This window comes from Leopardus geoffroyi, chromosome D1, assembly GCF_018350155.1.
Source record: "Leopardus geoffroyi isolate Oge1 chromosome D1, O.geoffroyi_Oge1_pat1.0, whole genome shotgun sequence".
Taxonomy (NCBI): domain Eukaryota; kingdom Metazoa; phylum Chordata; class Mammalia; order Carnivora; family Felidae; genus Leopardus; species Leopardus geoffroyi.
Genome location: NC_059329.1, coordinates 94,501,825 through 94,518,097, shown reverse-complemented (window position 1 = coordinate 94,518,097; position 16,273 = coordinate 94,501,825). Strand labels below are relative to the sequence as shown.

At 37.4% G+C, this 16,273-nt stretch overlaps 1 non-coding gene across 1 annotated transcript; it reads right to left on the bottom strand.

The window, feature by feature from the left end:
* Window positions 1-503: 503 nt before the first annotated feature.
* Window positions 504-670, bottom strand: LOC123602846. The gene has a single exon (XR_006714614.1). It is a non-coding gene; the product is annotated as a U1 spliceosomal RNA (small nuclear RNA).
* Window positions 671-16,273: the final 15,603 nt, after the last annotated feature.

Sequence of the window (16,273 nt, the reverse complement as noted above, 5' to 3'; positions counted from 1 at the left end):
TCTCCCTCTCCCTCTCCCCCCCGCCCCTCCCCCGCTTTCTCTCTCTTTCTCTCTCTCAAAATAAATAAATAAACTTTAAAAAGAAAGGAATCATATGGGGCGCCTGGGTGGCGCAGTCGGTTAAGCGTCCGACTTCAGCCAGGTCACGATCTCGCGGTCCGTGAGTTCGAGCCCCGCGTTGGGCTCTGGGCTGATGGCTCAGAGCCTGGAGCCTGTTTCCGATTCTGTGTCTCCCTCTCTCTCTGACCCTCCCCCGTTCATGCTCTGTCTCTCTCTGTCCCAAAAATAAATAAACGTTGAAAAAAAATTTAAAAAAAAAAAAAAAAAAAAAGAAAGGAATCATAGAAAATTTAAAATTCAAGACCCTCTTTCTTCAAGAGAAAACTGAGGACAAGTGAGGACAAAGAGGCTTATTACAAGGGCATGCATGCAGAGGACAGTGAAGTCAGGCCAGGAACCCATATTTATTGTATGCTTTTTTTCCTTTTTGAACATTTGATTATGAGGGGAAAACATGAACAGAACCCCCACTACCACACATTTAGGCAGTCAAGTTTCCCACATTTGGGGAAATCGCAGGGGTCAGCACATCTGGATTGCACTGGATAAGCCTCCCTCCTGGGAAAACCACCTTCATGGTCATGGTATCTCCCTGTGCTCAGGCACTGAACTGCTTCCATGAAAACTCTCTACTCTTCCTCCATATTTACTATATTTTAAGACCAGTTATTTTTCCGTTTCATCTTGGGTATTTGTGTTTAATCTGTGACAATTGGACAACATGATACAGGTGATTTGTTTTAAACATTATGGCTAATGGATGTGTAATTCTGATTACATGAGACTTTCCAGTTATTCAGAGATTTATCACGGGAGTCCTTGTTGGATGGAGAAGGGAACGAGGTATCCACTAACCCAGTCTGTCTCTTGTCAGTAAGAGGGACTTTTGGTTGCCTCTTTGATTCATTTTTTGCAGTAGTGGGATGTAGGCTCACAACACTAATGCCCCTTTGAAAAGGCCTTTGGGATATCTGTGTGAAAGTAACATGAGCATGGAGTTGCTCCAAATCAAGTCAGGATGCTTGCTTTCTTATCAAGATGAGATTAGTTTACTGTGAGAATTGCATAGAAAGAACATTTCTTTTGAGTTGTATAACATATCAAAATTACTGTGTCTTGGGAAGAGAAATCTTTGCGTGAAGGACAATGTTGGGAGTAGTAAGGAGAGATGAATAAGGCAGTCACCTGGTTCTGGGTGACAATGAGCATCCTAATGGCTGCAGCCATTGTCACATCACTAGTCCCAGCAGAAGCCCAGTGTCTAAATTGTAATATGGGGCTCAGTGAAAGCTAATTCAATGAAGATATAGATGTAGGTTATCTTTATATTTCATCTTTATAATAATTATGGCCTCTTATCCAATGCCTGCTATTTTCTGGGCATTTTGTCAGGTACGTTACATATCTTATTTCTGTTTTGAATGCTTTTTGGAGAACAATTTAGAGATTGATTACCAGCTTATGATGCATCTGTTCAGTTCACAATGATTCTCCATCTGGAAAGCCCGTCTCCAACCTGATCTACAATCCTCTCAACAGTCACTTTTGTAATACATGACCCTGTCTTCTGGTCACTGCAAATTGGGCCAGGGTGGACATCTTACTGAAACCAGGACATTTAGATTCTCTCTTCCATGAATTTGCAAATGAAGTTAAGATTCAGAGTCTGTTAGTCTGGAGGTGGTTGGAAGAGTAATATGCAAACTCCAGAATTGTGATTCTCTAGGAAAAAAGAATGGAGTATAAAGCAGGTGCAGAGAAGGAGGAAGAGATCAAAGATAGAGTCTTGACATTTATTCCCTGTATCTGTTTTTACTTAAAACCTAGCTTTAAATCCCTGAATTCTAAAGCTGTCCTCTGTTTGCTTAAACTAGCTAGAATTGATTTTTGAAAGTTAGAAAAGTTTTAATCTAGAATCTTGGCCATTATGGGTATAAATATATATGTATGCATACATACATACCTACATCCATATTATTTCAGCCTGATGGCACATCCCAGAGTGAGTATTATCATCCTCATTTCATGGGTGAGGATACAGGCTCAGAGAGTGGAAGCAGTCTTCCCAATGTAACCTTAGAATAGTTAGAGTTGGTGTTTGATCTGAAGTTGGAATAGCTTAAAATCCTCTGATCTTACTAGTCTATATATTATGCCCCATGTAGATATATTCATTATTTTAGCAGGCATTTATGGATGTCCTTTTAAGTCCAAGGCACTATGTTTCTAGAATTCCACCAGGGTTGCCAAGTAGTTGTAGATATTTACATGGTGTTACATCTGTATGTGTCCATGTAGACTGCTAAAGGCCAGCTACTCAGCTCAAGGTTAAGGAATAGTTTTTGAGACTCATCCATACATTATGCTCTCAATAAAGATAACATTAAGGAGAGATCAGCTTCCAAAAGACAGAGGAGGTGTCATGGGCTTTTGGTATTGCTAAAAGCTTTCAATTATAAGCACTTTACTGAGCTGCTGTGTGTATTTTAACTGGATCAGATGCCACCTGGTATGATTTTGTCCCTGGCCTTCAGACAGAATGTGGCTGGGATTGCCAGTGGACTGGTAATGAGCACCTGTTTTTAGAGTTGTTGTTGTTGTTTTAATGGTGCCCTGAAGATTTCATGATATGAGAGTCCAATAATGTCTCAAACTTACTATTAAACAAAGAAGTCATGTGACTTTCCCAATGTCATAGAACTAGTTTGTCACAGATACGGGGCTTCTGCTAAGAATACACAGCCAACAGAAATCATTTAAAATAATTTACATTATTTTTCTTTTTATTCCTCCAGATAACAACACATGTTGATTAGATTCATGTCATATCCATTATGCATTCTACCCTCACAGTCTGTCTTTGTCTGAATTAATGAAACATAAAATGGGAAAATTATAGGTTTTATAGTTAGAATCTATAGTGCTTAGGGTACAGTATAAAAACCTCTTTATTAATTTCATGCATTCTAGCCTATTATAAAATTCTCCCTTTTTATATTAAAACTTAAAATTTCTCTAAATTAAAAAGCACAATTGTTAATGTCATTATATTCTTACAAATGACATGAGTCATATGTCTTATATGACATAGCACCTCAGTTTTTATAAAATTTATGCCTTCTATGTATGGTAATACACAAAATAGGCAAGAACAATATGGTTGATAACTCTGGAAGTGGAAATTATTCAGGTTCGCTAATGCCCAAAAGAGCTAGACATTATCTTAATAATAATAATAATAATGATGATAATAATTAGAACAACATTAACAGCTGTTACAGAATATTTACTTTAACCCAGGAAATGTTCTGAGTACTTTATACTCATCAATTCTATCTTCACAACTGCCTGTGAGTTGGGAATATTAGTATCCCATTTTACAGATGAGGAGAATGAAGCAGAGATTTTATTTGGTCCTGGCACCCCTGAGCTATTTTCTAGGTAGAAAAGAGATTTTTCCTGTCCTTGGTCTTAAAATTCAGTGCACATGTATATAATACCTAAATGGTTAAACAGTTTCTCCTTATCTGACTGCAACTCTACTTGGTTGGGTTGTTTTCTCCCCCTTTTTTTTTTCTCAGTGAACTCCTACTGAAATTTTAAAGCTTATAAAAATTCACTCCTTTTTAAAGTTTATTTTCTAAGAAACTTTCATTTTTTATTCATTCATAGTCCCTTGACTTTTTTTTTTTCCTTCATAATCTGCTATTCTACTTTGGAACATCATTGACTTCCTAACCAATACAAAGGATAGGTTTTATTTATTAAGTTATTAATCCCTTTGTGAAACTTGACACTCTTAATGATTAAGAGACTTAATGACTCCCAGAGTTCTTGAAACTTTTCCTCCTTGGACCTTCAATGCACCATCCTCCACAGTTCCTTCTTTTGGTTTTCTAATCATTCCAGCTCAGTCTTCATTGTGTGTACTTATTAAATGATGCAAGCCCATGGCCTAGATCCTAAAACAAGATCCACCATCCAGAATGACAGTTGGCATAACAAAGGATCACAGTAAATGTTAACTGAATAATTTACTCTTATGAAACTTAACCCATGCCTGTGGTTTCAACTATGAACTAGCAAATGTGAAAAACAGAGCTCTTAAGCTTAGGAATTTCTGATGGCCTTCTAATGTCAGGCTTACTGTTACTATGTTTCTCTCATTCTTTTTTATCTGGATTGTTCCTTCTTTTACTGACTCTTTTCTCTTACACACACACACACACACACACACACACACACACAGACACTGATGTCTTTGGGGTATCGGGTATTGGGCTAGATGTTGTGTCTGTGGTGGTGCCTTCCTGACACTTATTATGTGGATAATGATACCAGCTCTTTATACTGTTTCTCTGTCTTTTTTCCATTACCCTCCATTTCATTTTTCACATTCATGCTGGAGTATTTTTTGGAAAATATCTGTAGCTATCAGTACTTAAAAATCTTTTGATGGTTCCACATTGATTTACAACAGAGTTCCCACACCTTTGATAGCTCAGAAGGCCCTTTACGATTTCATCCCTGCCTACATACCTAGCCCCAGTTCCTCCATTTTTCACTGTGTCCTATACTTTAGACATGGCAAGGTCTTCGGTATTCCCTAGTTATGGTTTTGTTCATCTGGGTGTCTTTATACATATCATCTAGTTGGGGTTTGGTGGGGTAATGAGGTGATCAATACGTAACACTCTTCTTATCTGGCTTAGAGTTAATTGAGGGGTTAACACGGAGTAAGATTAAGTAGAGAGTAAAATGACGCCTTCATCTTGAACATGTTTATATATTAGAGTTGCAGTTTATATTGTTTGGCAAGCGGGTTTCTCTAAACCCTAGAATAAACAGTCTTATAATGTCTTCCAATCAGAGACAGGACAGGCAAATTTTAGACCACTGTGGTCTAAATCTTAGTCACATCTTAGTGATGTGGAAATGGAGCTCCTCCAAACTCTAAATAGTTTTTAGTGACTAATGAATGTATGTCATATGTAAGCTGAAGTCGTCAGGGTTTTTTTTCAATTTTAAGTGAAAAACAAAAGCACCTCACTTTGCCTTACACCAAACAGTGGAGCTGATTAGCTCACATAACTGAAAAGCATGGCAATTGAATTTTTTGGAGTGTGGTTGAGTCCAGGGACTCCACGTCATGCAACTTAATCTGTCTTCATCTTTGCTTTCCTCTCTCTTGATTCAAGTCTTGGGCAGGCTCTTTCCTTGCTGTGCTATGATGATATTAAGATGGCCATCAGCATCTGGCAACTATCTTACAGGCTCATCTATCCCGGTGAAAAGAGAGCTTGACTTTCTGGATAATTCTAGCAAAAGGCTGGAATAAATGCCATTAGGTAACTTAAACCTATGAAGTAAAATAATGTCCATTTTTGGCTAGGCTTCCATAACTGTGGTTAAAGTCAGGGTAATCTGAAGGACTGAGATGGAGAAGGAATGTTTCACCAAAGGGATATCAGAGTGTTGCTCCAGAAGAAAGAGGATCTGTTTTGGCCAGGTGGAAACCATAAATGTCTACACAGGCATGCATAGTTCCATAGGTGAGTGGAATGATGAACCAAGGTAGACAGGTTGTTTAGCATCAGTGACACCAAGTCTAGGTAAAACAGTCTTTTGTAGATTATGCTTATTGTTAAATTCTACTTCTCCATGATTCTCTTGCAGACAGCCAGGGGAGTGTACTCATTTTTTGCTAAGCTGGAAATCAGACTTTCCTGAAATAGGTGAATTGGGAAATCTCTTTGCTATACAGAAAATATTGTTGCTGTGACAATTGTTGCAGAAGAAGCCTGTTGGAAATGAGTTGGGAAGTCTCTGCTGTCAAATAAAAAGAGGGTGCATGCAGCTCTGAGTTTTTCTATTCTAGTGTCTCCCAGAATCACACACGCACACACAAGCCTGCACACACGAACAGACACACACGTAAACACAAGCACACTCTAAAAGGATAAGTCATCATCTCACCCAAAAAATGATAAAACACAAAATAAACATGCCAGCTTCCATCCAACGGAAATAAAACTACTTCCGAAATTTCAACCTAATGGTATGTGTCAGATTGTATTGAGTCACTTTGAGAGAAAAATTGCAGTATTATTCATTCGGATTTAAAATATCGTATTTGGATGTCTCCATGGTACGTGATGATCAGCGAAAACGGACGCTTTATGGGCTGCCACGCACCGGGCAGGAGGGCGTGTTGTCCGCTTTGCTAAGGGACTTGCTTGTGCTCATTCTAACTAACATGGCCTAATTTTATTTTCCTTACTGTCTCTGTCTCGTTGTGTTTTTTTCTTTTCCTTTTTTTCATGTTGGAAAAATACAATAGAATTGTCTTCTCAGCATGGGGATATCTGCATGTGTTAAAATTACATTTTCTATTTTAAACTCACTCCCTTTTTAATTTAAAAGGACTTGTCAGAACATGCAGTCTTCTTTCCCCCCTCCTAGAGAATGGAGGGTACACAAACCTGAGATCTCAAAAGAGGCGAAAAGCAACTTGTAGGGTAAACAAACCAACAAAAACAAAACAAAACGTGAGACATTCTGGTTGATTCTATCTTACCTGAATTCCCTCATGGAATTTGACGTGAAGAAGCTCCACACAGAGGAGTGACAGGAAGGTAATGCATTTTAGAAAAAGAATCTCCTTGTGTAGAAATTAGTAGGCAAGCTATCAACTTTCTTTTACCTCAGCTTTCTAGAAGACATTGAAGTGAAAGTTCTCATATTAATACCTATACACAGGTATATTCTATGAAATATAATGACAGTAACATTGAGAACCTTATTTGTGGTAGATGATGTGTACACATACACATAAATACATTTCCCAACTCAGCCTCATAGTGTGATTTATTTAAGGTGTTCTCCCCCTCAAAATTAATAAACGACTTACCATCTATGACCTTTGATTGGATTATTAGCTCCATTTTATAGATCAGAAAACTCATGTTGATTTAAGGCACCGTGATGAATGCTGTGGTACATCTTTCGAGAGCATATGCCCATATTCCTAGTTGGCTGAAATGTTGACTGCTGAGGATCACAGCTGAGTTCCACTTGGGGAATTTCCTCTACCAAAGAAAGCTTACTTGGGGTGCCTGGGTGGCTCACTTGGTTAAGCATCTGACTTTTTTTTAATGTTTTATTTATATTTGAGAGAGAGAGAGAGACAGTGTGAGCGGGGGAGGGACAGAGAGAGGCAGAGACAAAATCTGAAGCAGGCTCCAGGCTCTGAGCTGTCAGCACAGAGCCCAACTTGGGACTCAAAGCCAGGAGCCCTGAGATCATGACCTGAGCCGAAGTCTAATGCTTAACTGACTGAGGGACCCAGGTGCCCTAATTAAGGGTCGGACTCTTGAATCAGCTCAGGTCATGATCTCATGGTCTGTGGATTCAAGCCCCACTTTGGGCTCCATGCTGATAGTGTGGAACCTGCTTGGGATTCTCTGCGTCTCTTTCCCTCTCTACCCCTACTTCAGCCATGCATGTGTGTTCTCTCTCTCTAAATAAACTTAAAAGCAAAGAAAGCTTACTTTCCACAGTATACACAAATCCCCAAGGGGAAATTCTCTTTCTCTGAGTAGTTGGTGGGTGAGTAGAAATGTCCACTCTTGCCTCAATTTGGGGCACCTCTGAAAGGCTGCCTTAGCTCCAGAATTCCCTGAGGGACTGGCAAGGCTTTTGTTGAAATCAAATTGCGGTTTGGTGTCTCCTTCTGACCAATCCTGTTTTCATCACCAGTGAGGGGTGTTGATCAAAAGTACTCCTTAATAAACCTTCATGCAAATCTTTCTCTTATGGTCTGTTTCTAGAAACTGCAGTCTAAAAAAAAAAAAAAAAAAGAAAAAAAAAGAAACTGCAGTCTAAGGTAGGCACCCAGAACATGTGGCCATTAAATGTTAGATATTACATTATTTACCAGAGACACCTATGTTAACAGTATGAATTGTTCTACAGAGTCAATTAGGCAAAGGAAGAAATGTAAAGGCCTTTTTATGCTAACTCTTAATGCATTGCTTGATATTCAGAGCTATGTATGCATTATGCCTTATCAATTAATCTCTAGCCATCCTATCTGTGAGATATATGAATGTAGCATAAAGTCAGCCCTGCCCCAAATGCTGTTGGCTCACGGTAAGTAGGACCAGTGATGTTATTGGTCTTTTTCTCTTGTGTTATGCAATGTATAATAAGGGAATGTGTGGTCGTCAGTGCCTGAATGCCACTTTCAGTAATAGAAACGCCTTCTGGGGAAATAAGATTGGTGCCAGAACTCGAATATGGAAGCAAACTTGAAATTATTTCACTTCTATTTCAGAATGTTTTTTTTTAAAAGGAAAAGGCAGCAAGACCATTTTGAGGGCCGCCAACCACACTGAGGCATTTGAATGAGAATCTCTCTATAGCTTTCTATAACCTACTAAATAGAAATCCAGGTTCTTAGGTAGGTATCTCAGCCTCTGTTCAATCCAGTGCCAAATTACTTTTGTACATTATCACCTATAGTCCCCCTTCATGGGCACTCCATGTTTTTTGCCAAAGTGGACTGAGCTATTCCCTGAAGAAAAATAAAAACAAATATGTAAAATAAAATAAAAAATAAAATGTTCCATTCAAGATCGAGTAAGTCCACTCTATGCCATTCTTTCTTGCTGAGTACAACCCCCAAATTATAGAAAAAATAAAACAAAAAACTAACTGAACACTCTGAAAATTAAACAAAATCAGACAGAGGGGAGGGGGGTCAAACGCCGAAGAAACAGGGGCACCTGGGTGGCTCAGGCAGTTAATCATCTGTCTCTTGATTTCGACTCAGGTCATGACCTCATGGTTTGTGGGTCCAAGCCCTGCATCAGGCTATGTGCTGACAGTGTGGAGTCTGCTTGGGATCCTCTCTCTCACCCTCTCTCTCTGACCCTCCTCTGCTCATTCTCTCTCTCTGTCTCAAAATAAATAGACTAAAAAAAACAAAAACAAAACCCAGAAGAAACACCTTTAAAAGGGATAAGCCCCCCCCCCCATTTTTCCCCCTCATTTGGAGCTGTGCTAGTAGTGGAGGAAGCAGTAAAACTTTGAAAGAATCCCTTATTATCGGCCAGAGGCACAACAAAAGGAGTCTTTATATCTGAAGAATGTGAGTGTATGTCAGAGAGAAGGCATCTAGAGAATGAGATTCCTTAAATGCTGTGTCTGAACCTGCCCAAGTTCTGAGTCCCCACAGACCTTCATGTGCAGGAAAGATGCAAATTAGTTTAGAAAAGGTTTTGAAAACTAAATTGACATTGAAACTAGCACCTAGAGGAAGTAAGTAGAAGTTAAAGTTTGAAGCAAACTGTGTTGATTGCCTGCCAAAACAGCTACAGCAAAAATCAATATTCTGTAGAGAATTTTAATAGGGCCCAGTACCTATGAAACAATTTTCAGGTGTTCAGGATACAATCCAAAATGAATCAATATGCATAGAAGTGGAAAAATAGTAGAGGTTCTCAAAGAAAAAGACTATCAATAGATGATACCCATGAGATGATTCAGATTTTGGAATTATCTGACAAAAACTTTAAAGAAGCTAACTATAACTATGCTTCATGATATAAAGGTAAACACACTGGAAATAAATGAAGAAATAGAAATTTTCGACAGAGAAATAGAAATGATAAAAAAAAGCAGGTGAACATTTTAGAACTAGAAATACAGTATCTTAGATAAAAACTTCATCAAAAGGGCTTAAAAGCAGAATGGGGATGACAGAGTTAGACATTTACTATTGTCCCACTGAAGGGAAAATTGAAAGTTCAAAAATAAAGCAAGAAAAATAGTAGCTATCTTGGCTAATATAGAAGACACTTTTCTCTGTGAATTCTATAAAATATAGATGGCTATTAAAAATTATAGCAGTGTGTGGTAAATTTTTAAGCAGATGTACATGTATATATGACAAATATAATATGAAGAGGGAAGAGTAAAAAGTGACCCAAGTGATTGTAAAACTTCTACATTTTACTTGAAGTAGTAACATGTTAGCACTACATATATTGTGAAAAGATGTAGCCTCTAGAAAAACTACCAAAATAAGAACACAGTGAAATAGAGCCAAAATTACAGTGGATAAATAAAAATTAAGTACAGATGAAGATACATGAAAAAATGTACTATCCGTGATAAAAACTCTCAGAAAGATAGGAATAGAAAATGGCATGCTCAACATAGTGATGGTGAGCTGCAAAAAATATACATAGTGAAGAATGAATGCTTGCCTCTAAGATCAGGAACAGGTCAAGGATATATGCTTTTATCATCCCAGTATTATACTGGAAGTTCTAACCATTGCAATAAAACAAGAAAAAGAAATGAGAGACATTCAGACTGGAAAGGAAGGCATAAAATTATTTGTGTATAACATTATGATCTATTTAACAAATCTTTAAGACTCTAAACATGCTCTTGGAACTAGTAAGTAAGCTTATTGAGGTTGCAGAACAAAATCAATATAAATATAAATTGTATTTCTATGTACCAGCAACAAATACCTAAAATAATAATTTTAAAAGAGTCACATTTCACCAAACAGCATGAAATAAGTATAGATCTGAAAAAATACATGTAAAATTTGTATGCTGAATATTACAAAGCACTGATGTAAAATATCAAAGAAGATTAAATATAAAGACATATCATAACTTGGTATTATTAAGATGTCATTTCTCCTTAAACTGATTCGATGAAATCCACCCCCCCCCCCAGAATTCTATCAGGATTTTTTTTTATAGAAATCAACAAGCTGATTCTTAAGTGTATTTGTAAAGTCAAAGGAATTAGAATAGCCAAAAATCTTCTGAAAATTAAAAAAAATGCTGTAGTATTCACATTAAATTATTTCAAAGCTTATTAGAAAACTATAGTAATCATAACTGTTGTTTTCATGGGAGGATGGATACATAGAACAACATGGCCAATTTATTTCTGATAAACTTGCTAGGATCATTCAAATTAGGTTAATCTTTTCAACAAATTGTACTAGAAAAATTAGGCATCTATATGTGAAAAAAATAATTCCAACCCATATTTCAGATCTTCTACAATAATTAATTCAAAATTAGTAATACCTCTAGCTACAAAAACTAAAATTATAAAACTTTCTTCAAGAAAACAGGAAAAAATCTTTGCAACCATAGATTCCACAAGGAATTCTTAGGTCACAAAAATCACTGCCTCTAAAAGAAAAAGAAAAGGATAACTCAAATGTATTAAATGAAAACTTAAGTTCTGGGAAAGATAACATTAAGAAAATGAAATGACAAGCCACAGAGTGGGAGAAAATGTTTTTTAAATTATGTGTCTGAACAAAGAATTTGAATCTAAAATATGTAAAGAATTCTTAAGAACATAATAAGAAAACAATCCAATTAAAAAATAAGGGCAGAGGAACTATATAAACACTTCCCTAGAGAAGATATTCTTTGACAAACAAGCATATTTGAAGATGCCCAGCATGATTATTAGATGTATTAGTATCCTAGATCTTCCATAACAACTTGTCATAAACTAGGTGGCTTAAAACAATAGAAATGTATTCTCTCAGAATTCTGTAGGCAAGAAGTACAAAATCAAGCAGTCAACAGGACTATGCTCCCAGTGAAGGGTTTAGGTAAGAATGTTTTCTTGCATTTTATGATCCTCCTCTAGGATCTTATGATTGCCAGTAATCCTTGTGATAATAATAATAATAGTAATTATAATCATCATCATCATCATCTTGAAAAAAAATTGATAGTACCATGTTTTAACGTGGATGCCGAGAAAGCCAAAACTCCTGCACATCTGCTGGTGATAATACAAAATGGTTTAGCTTGTTTGGAAGAGAGTTTGATGGTGTTTCACATAGGTGAAAAGATACTTACCCATCTATCTCACCTCTGCATACCCACAAAAATGAAAATTAAAGTTCGCACAAAAACCTCTACTCAAATGTTGAATAGTGGCGTTATTCATAATTTCCTAAAATTGGAGACAATCCAAATGATGTACTAGTGGTTAGTGGGTAAAATCTATGATGCATTTATATAATGGAATATTATTCCACAGTATTATTGATATACACGATCATAGGCTGAAATTCAAACACATTATGCTAAGTGAAATACCAAATTTGAAAGACCACATACTGTCTAACTCCATTTTTATGGTATTATGGAGAATAAAATCATAAGAAATAGCAACAGAAATCAAGTCAGCAGTTGTCAGGGATGAGGTTGGTTGGAAGTGTAGACCACAAAGAGGCCAGGAGGACATTGGTGTGATTCAGCAGGTGTACATCTTTATTGTAGGTGGCATTTTCTCTATGCATTCATTAAAATTTATAGAAATATACACCAAACTAGGGAATTTTACAGTATGTAAATAAATACAATCCAGCAAATAGAAAGCTGATGCCTGATATTTTTTGTGGTATGTATCGGGACATAATAAATGTTAGTTCCTTTCTTCTCCCATGCATAAAGGACATCTCCTATTGCTATTTTATTTGTTGGCTACTTTTACATATTCATAGTTTCCTTTTTCTCCACACCCCCCCACCCCCCATAGAATGTCTCCCCCCCTTGGCAATTTGGTAAATAATTTCATTAGGACTTTTTTACTGTGTCTCAGTTACATTCTTTGCTGCTTTATCGTAAGCTAAATATGATCTTGTTTGGCCTTCCACCTGTGCTGCTGTCATAACTGAAGATGTCTTGTAACCTAGAAGTCAATTGGTGACTTTTCGTCCCCTGAAATTTATTTAAGAGGTTCTTTTCTGTCCTAATTTCAAGTTCCATGAAACTCCAAAACCATATCATTTCCCAAGGGCTTATATCCTTGATATCCTTGTGTTCACCAAGCTCCTACTACCACTGGAGCTGTTCTGTCTTGAGATGGAAAGTTGAGCCCCCTTTTATTTGATCTCTTCTTTGTGTTCTGGCAAAAATCACTCACATGAAGCATCTCTCAGTCAAGCACACTAAAGATTTGTAAGAAGGAATATTCAGAACATCAACTGCACATTATTCACTCTAGTGCTTGATATGGTGGCCCATATCTGAGGTAAACCACAGCCACCCACAAATATCCTGGTTTCTATCTCTTCTGTACTTTCAAAGCCCATCATCTCTTCTTTCTTCCCACATCTCTCAGGAGCATAATCAGTTTCTTTTCTGGTCTCATAAACTGTAGTTTCTCCACTAAGTTTCGCTTTCTTGGTTCCATTGGTACCCACGTCTTTAGCTTCTCTTATACCCTGAGCAGCTTCTCAAGATAAGTTCTCCAAGTCAGGTCCTCCCTAGGAGGGAATTCTGTTGGAAGATGTTTTGATAATAAAATGTTCTCTTTGTTCCAATCTAGTGAAGCACCTATTACCAAATTGTAAACATTTATCTTCATGTCCATTTTTCTCGCTATCCATGAAATCATCAAGGGTGGGTTTCATCCTCCTCCCTCTCTTGCCCCAAAACTTACCACAGTGGTACATGGTAAATATTCAACAAGGAAATTAAAGCATCTTAGCCCATCCAGGATGCTATAAGAAAATACCATAGACTGAGTGGAGTACTGCAGAATAATAGAAAAGTTATATTGGTCTTTATCTGGAGTTACTGCACAGAGCTCCTAAAGCTGTTGGGATTTCCTAATATTTTATTATTCTAACATTTCATCTTTGTTCTAACACTTCATCTTTGACCTTGGGTCCTCACACAGAGCTCCTTTGGTATTACCTGAGTGATAAGAGTGTTTTTTGTTATAATGAGGCATCTCCCAGTGGGCCCCCAGATAGGAGCTGGCCACCAGAAAGTTCAAGCCCTGAATAGAAGCTTGAAACTTTGAGCCCCACCCATCCCATTGTCTGGTGAGAGGAGAGGGTCTAGAAATGCAGTAATAATTGATCATGCCTACATGATGAAGTCTCCATAGGAATCCCAATTGTATGGGGTTTGAATCGCTTCCAGGTTGATGAATAGGTAGAGGTGGTGAGGTGGCATGCCTTTGCAGGGCATGGAAGCTCCACACCTCTTCTCATGTACCTTTGACTCTAAGGTTACCTTTGACTCTGTTTCTAAGTTATATCTTTTTAAAATAAACAGGTGATGTAGTAAGTAAACGGTTTCTCTGAGTCCTATGAGCCACTCTAGCAAATGCTGAGAATGAGGTACTAGGAACCTATGGTTTATAGCCAGTGGATCAGAAGCAGAAGTAACAACCTGGACTTATGATTGTCATCTGAAGCGTGTAGGGGGCATTCTTGTACAACTGAGACTTAACTTGTGGGATCTAATGTAACTCCAGGTAGGTCATGTCAGAATGGAGTTAAATTGTAGGATACCCAGTTGGTGTTGCATAATGGCTTGATGTGTGGCAAATCCCCTGTGTGGGTGACCAGAAATATCAGAAGTGCAGTCTTATGTGTGAGTTGTAAAGGAGAAACACACAGGAGTGTTTTTTCTTTTATATTTATGAACAACAAACATTAATTTGTTAGGTTTTGTAGGTCAGAGAGTTCTAGATCAAGGTATCATCAGACTCAGTGTCTGGTGAATAATCACTTCCTGGTTCACAGATTTTCCTGGTGTCTTCACATGGTGGAAGGGGTCAGGGAGCTATTTATGGCTTTTTGTTGCAAGCATACTGATCCCATTCATGAGGGGTCCTCATGACTTAATGACCCTCATGACCTAATCATCTCCCAAAGCCCTCACCTCTAAATACTATTAGATGAGGAATTAGGATTTCAACAATTGAATTTGGTAGGTGTCCACAAACAGCCTATGGGAGAAAGAATAGCCAGGCTTTTTTTGGCACCATATTTATACTATTCCCTAAATCTGTAACATTATCCCTACTGTTTCTATCTCATTTTCATGTCCTTGAAGTTCCTGCATCCCATACTTGTACAACTATGGTACCTTTCCTTACCTTTCCAGATCTTTTTCCTCTGAGCTCTGAATTTTACTTTTTCTCTTTTCCACTTTTTCAATGAAAGCAAGAGTTGTATTTAGCATACTTATATAAAGTTCTCCAGTATATTATCCCTGATGAGAAGTTAATAAATGCATTCATATATTCAACCAGTATTTAATGAGTGCTTACAACTTGCCAATCCTATTCTAGGAGCTGGACGTATAACAGGGACTCAAATAAAGAAAAGGTACCCCCTGCCCCCCTGAAGAGTTTATATTCTAGTGGCGAGAATCCCAGAATAAGCATAAAACAAATACACATAGAACATGTAATTTGGTAATAAGTATTTGAAGATAGAGTAGGTTTAGGGGATAGAGATGTATGCATGCATGGTGAGGGAGGGCCACATAGGAGGAGGAATTGTCGTTTTATGTAGATTGTTGGGCAAAATATGGTAAGATAAAGGTTAGATAGAAACAGAAGTGATATAGAGAGAGGGCCATGCAGATATATGGGGAATAAAACATTCTAGCATTTCACACATCTTGAGATGAACATCTTATAGTTCACGAAGCAGAAAATGAAGGGGAGCATGTTAATACAGTTGGAGAGAAATGTTTCAAAGTACCACATATTCATTTTCATGAAAACGCTATGGATAATTAAGGGGGAGACTTGAGAAGTTAGAGTGGGAAATAGATATTGTTTGGGAACACAAGGCAATGGCTTCTTTGACTTCTGTTGAAACCCAGTAGGCTGACCTCTGCTAGAGCATAGCTGGGCATGGGACGCCATGGAATGGCTCTCCTGAGTTCTCCACCTATAGAAGTATCCTGCCAGTTCCTGTCATATTGCCATCCATCTTTGTCTCAAAGACAATTTTAAGTGCAAAACATACCATTTAGGATTTGGTTTTTGTGAAGGGGAAATACCAAAAGTTGTCAGGAGATTCGATTAGGGTGGGATCTTCTTGGGTTACAGAGAAACAATATTTGATTTCTTATTTAATCAAAAGGACAATAAAAACTTTTCAAGTAGACATAGGAGGTAACATGACTATAAAAAACCTTAGTTTTTTTCAAAATTGAGAAGACTTGGTGATTTTAAATAATCAAGGGCAGGATAAAGTTAACATGAAAGTATGGGAACTTTTTCTTATAAAACACAGAACTTTTGCCTCTGAGGCAGATTACTCAGAAGTTAAAGGAAAACCTTTTACAACCTCTTAGACCTATACTTGAAGAAAAATGTAAACAGAAACTCTTTTTGA